Genomic DNA, 4,973 nt, shown 5'->3' on the forward strand with positions numbered 1-4,973 from the left:
ATTTTATATTTATTTTTAAATTTATATTTATTTCTATTTTCATCTCTATATTAACCCATGTAAGTTCATTAACCCGACACACCAGAGCCACAACAATACTGTACCTTTGTCAGCGCCGGCACGCAGCACACGCCCATCCCACCGCAGCACAGCAAAACAAAACCTATTTCTGTTACTAACGGAACAAACATCCCACAACGTCATTGAACCCTAATAAAAACTCAAATAAACCTAACTGTAAATAAATTTTAAATCCCACTATAAAGTAGCCCAAAACCTCCGCACATGCTCATCATAAACTTCCTCCTAAACCAGTATCTCAAAAACCCCAAAAAACTCAAACACACCTTGAAAATGACACAACTGCTAATAAAAACAAACACCCAATAAAAATTAAATCAAACCAACGCACTAGACTCAAAACTGCACAACTGACCCTAAACATTACTAAAAAAAGTCCCCAAAGCTCTACCTTTATGTTAATGCACAAATAATAACATGTCATCTATAAAAGTTATTTGAAAAAATTAAAAAAAATAATTAAAACCATGAAAATAAAAAACCTAAACTATTAAAATATTAAAAAATATCACTACCTAAATTAAAAAACATATTGCCTATAAAAACCCACCATATAAATGCCCCTGTCCCAAAAAATAAAAATAAAAAAAAAATATTGAACCACAAAGAAATCAGAACTTAGGAACACCAAAACCATAATGTTCAAAAAGTCACACCACATCCCTTATCATACACCAACTACAAACAACAGAAAACAATACAATGAATTCTTAAAAACCACCTTAAAACCACTACATTGAAAAACATTTCAAAAATTAAAAACTGCATCTAACAAAAGCCATCTAATAAATTCACACCCAAAACTCCAGCAGCCCAGCTGGCCCTACCAAAGCTCTATGTTTATACATACAGCAAACAAAACCAAAATCCCAGTAATACCCATCAGAAATCTATGAAAGAATCCTATTGAAATTAATCCTGCCTCAAATACAAACCAACCCATCCAGAGTGTCAGCTTCACTCAAAAAACAATTTACACAGACTTAATACTACCAAGAAATGAAACAACACACCATATACCACCCATGAATATCATAGTGAAGGAAAAAAAAAACCACTACATTTTTTCCTTTTTGTTTTTTAAACTAACTTCTTTTATTAGCTAGAACAAAAGATTTTGCCAGGACTGTAACAACAACAACTTCTTTTGCTTCTTCTCCTTCTGAAATGTCCCTTCTCACTCCCAAATTCCTTTCAACGCCTGAGTTTACATCCAAGCAAAAAAGCAAAATTCCTGCACTCGTGCGTCCGATGCTCCTGTCAGATTCTCTCTTTCCCTCCACATCTTCTTACACTTTCAGTCTTCACGCTGTCCCGCCGTGATGAGTCTGACAGAAGAATTGGCACATGTTAACAGAGCATTTCCCTCCCTCCCTCCCTCCCTCTGCTTTCCTCAGCGCATTTCAATCCATCCCAGGCCTGCGGTGATGCACGCTCACCCCAAAGCTCACAGCAAGCGTGCAGCAGCTCAGGCTCACTCGGCTCCAGGGCCCAGAGCCTGCAGGCCCTGCAGCTGCCACACGGATGGACCTGGTTCCCTCCCCGGGTGCCCAGAGGGAAACCTGAGGGCAGGCGTCCACCCCGAGGGGGCACCCGCAGCCCCGGGCAGGCATGGAGTCGCCGGCTGCTCTCTGGGGACGAGACCCTCCCTGCAGGCCACACTGCCTCGGCCTCTCCCTCCCTGGGGGACAGGCACCTCCAGGGTCTGTGACCAGCCCCCTTCCGTCAGCATCCAGGGGCTCTGTCAGAGCCACAGGGCTCAATTCGTGGTGAGTACCGATGGCACGCAAACGGCAGCCCGAGGAAATCGTGTTCTGGCCTCTAAGTGCTTGGGACAGGGTCTGATTTTTTGTTTTGTACTTGTATGAAGATTAGTACAACAGGGCTCTGATGGATGACATGGCAACACAGAACTAAAAACTCCTCGACAGGATTACATCGACTTCTAGGAAAAGACAAAAGCCTAGGACCCTTCTGAAATCTACTTTTAATCCAAAGCACGGAGATTGTCAGCATGCTGCACCTTCCAGCTTTTCAAAGCAGCTTACCTCTCAAGACCAGGAAACATTGATTTCTACAGAAACAATGGGCAACCCCCAGGCTCATCTCAGCACTACTGTTTAATAGGGGACCTGCCAGCGTGCCAGTCCAGCTTCAAGAGTGCTTTACTTCAGTCTAACATCCCCACACAATTCTTCTCACATCTTCCAACCCTGAAATCTTATTTTCCCCTAAAGCTTCTCTTCATTAGCAATTTCCAAGTAACATGGTATTTTTACAACATTCAGAAATGTCATGCTGGACTGTGCTAGAGAGTAATCTGCAAATATCAGCTGAGCAAAGTTTGAATTGCCTTGTCCAGAGAAAAAAAACTACAAGTGAACACCTACACCTGCCTACAAAGAGCTAACAAGCCCCTGGCAGCTGCCAGCATCAAAGCACAGCGGATGTCTCTAATACAGGGTAAGGATAACAATATCACCTTCTGTTCTCTCCAGCTTCTTTTCCCTGCAGTCATATTTTGCTTCTTATGATTTTTTTAGTCTCTGTATCTTCTTGGACAGCACCGAGCCCGACGACAAGGATACGAGAGTCTTTCCCTGCCGTAGGGAGAGAACCAGGAAAACAGTTAAAATAAGAACAGGGCAGTTTGAAATTCATACTTGCAACGAGAAGCAGCGCCTAACCAACAGAACAAAAGTAAACAAAGCACGACACCTCCCTGGGGACAGAAGACTCACAAACTCTCCAGGATTTACAATTCTAGCCACCAACCCCTTCAGGACAGCAGCCAAGTGTCCCACGGGGTGGTGCTGCACCAAAGAACCATCTGAGAGGTTCCAAAGAGTGAAATGCACAATATTTTGCAAAGACAAAAAATCTTGAAAATAACAAAAATACAATAGATGTAAACTACAGGGCAAGAGTACAAGTGTTACCTTTGGGAGCTGGAACCATCCAGGTGAGCACCTGATAACTGGATCCTCACCAGAGTTTGAACCCTTCAGGACACAGAAGGGTTTTCCCCAGGAATTTCACAGACTGAGTTTTGATAGAAGCACGCTCGCCGGATCCTCAGAAACGTCGCCCATTCTCCAGGCGTCTGGAGAGAACTGCAAATGGCTCTCACGTAGTTGGAGCTGGTTCTGTAAGGTCTCAGGGTGAATTTCACCAGATGCAACCAAATTGGGCAACTCCCAGTGGGACAGAAGGAACCCAAAGCTTGGGTAAGCAGAGCTGCAGCAAATACTGAGGAAACAAACATAACAGCGTAAAAAATAATAAACCATCCTTTTTTTTCTCTTGCTTTTGTTTTTTTTTTTTTTTCTTATTCAGATCAGCATAGCAATTAAAGAGAAGGTGAAAAACTCACCATTACTGAACATTTCATCACCTGTAAGCTGAGCATCCTTAGCATAGGGGACTCCAAAGTTAAAATTCACCGATCCCTGGGAAATGAAACCAAATATCGTATGGTAAACAATCAAACAGCAGACATAAAAATTTGTTTCCTCTAAGGACTTTCAGGTACGTATGTATCTTTGCATTACACATTAGAACATACACTTTATACCATCACCTAACACATAATAATTTACCTTTAAATTTTGATAGTATAGCATGAATTTTTAACTTAAACTGGTGATCTATTATTATTCAGTTGGTGCCTAAAGTTATTTCTGCTGTCACGTTCAAAAAAACATGAATTTTTTTTACTGGAATGAGCAATTGATTTCAAAGTCATCACAAGCCCACCAAAACACAAAGCTGGGTTCACTGGACGGCTCTGTGAGCTAGAAGTAGTTAGGCTTGTACTTCCCTCTTGTTCTTCCAGAACCAATAAATCCTGTCAACAAAACCAGGATCTTTAGCCCGCTGCTGTGAAAGATTCTACAAGGATGATGGTTTGATTTGTGTTTAGAAGTTTTGATTTGAAATGGCCAGTTCAATGGATAAAGACAGTTTACGTAGTATTACATTACTATTAATATTATTTCTATTATTATTTTTACTAGTACTACTGCTATTGTTATCACCTGCTACTGGAAGAAACAAACCAGTAGTACCTATACTTAATTACTTTTATTTCCAGAAAATAATAAAGAAAAAGAACCAAACCTAAAAAAGTCACTTCCTACCTTTTATATCAAGGGATGAAAAATTTCTCTTGGGCTCTTCTCCAATTTATCAAGACTCATAGCACTGAAAGGCAAACAAAACAGTGCTTTATAGAAGGCCAAGTGCACGTTTCAAGGCTGAACCACCAACTGATTGCAGTGACAGCACTTACAACGTGAATCGTTCCCAGAGCCTCTGTTCAATGGAATGTTCTGTGGAACTGCCGTTTCTTTCCCAAAACACTAACTTCCAACACTTCCTAATCGTATTTTGTATTTTAAAACAAAAGAAGTTAGTGAGACTCTGTGAGGAGGTCAGCTTTAAATTTATTTCCTTCCAAAGCACAGAGCTCTGTTCCATCACCCTTCCCTTTGGCTCTACACTGAATCATGGTGAGCATTTGAGGAGTGCTCAATAATCAATTCTATTTCTCTCTTTTTCTAGTTCTCTCTATTCCTAAATCATTCAAGACAAGTCAAATGAAAAATGACAAGTTCAGCATCAAAGTCACACTTTTTCTCTTTGTCTGGTCAAGAACAGGCTCTAAATCCACTTATTGCTGCCTTCAAGCTTTAAGACTTGCAAAACCATTTTTACATGTTTTACAGGTTTATCATAAAACCCACAGAACGCAAGCTCTGAATTACAGGAAAAGGTACACAGGCAAATATCTAAAGGGATCACTTATTTGTAAATACATACCTTGATAGAGAGCGCACTGAGAACCTTTCCGTGGGACTCTAAGGGAGACGTATTTTCTCAGTACCCTGTAA

At 40.8% G+C, this 4,973-nt stretch overlaps 1 long non-coding RNA gene across 2 annotated transcripts; it reads right to left on the reverse strand.

The window, feature by feature from the left end:
* Nucleotides 1-1,143: 1,143 nt before the first annotated feature.
* LOC134432172 (uncharacterized) lies at nt 1,144-4,973 on the reverse strand. 2 transcript variants are annotated; one of them, XR_010031246.1, is made up of 6 exons: nt 4,903-4,973; nt 4,221-4,284; nt 3,455-3,530; nt 3,021-3,330; nt 2,564-2,681; nt 1,144-1,409 (listed from the first exon to the last, which is right to left on the reverse strand). It is a non-coding gene; the product is annotated as an uncharacterized LOC134432172 (long non-coding RNA). The 2 variants fall into 2 exon arrangements; XR_010031247.1 differs by having other exon boundaries at nt 1,149-1,409; nt 3,476-3,530.

Source organism: Melospiza melodia, chromosome Z, assembly GCF_035770615.1.
Source record: "Melospiza melodia melodia isolate bMelMel2 chromosome Z, bMelMel2.pri, whole genome shotgun sequence".
Taxonomy (NCBI): domain Eukaryota; kingdom Metazoa; phylum Chordata; class Aves; order Passeriformes; family Passerellidae; genus Melospiza; species Melospiza melodia.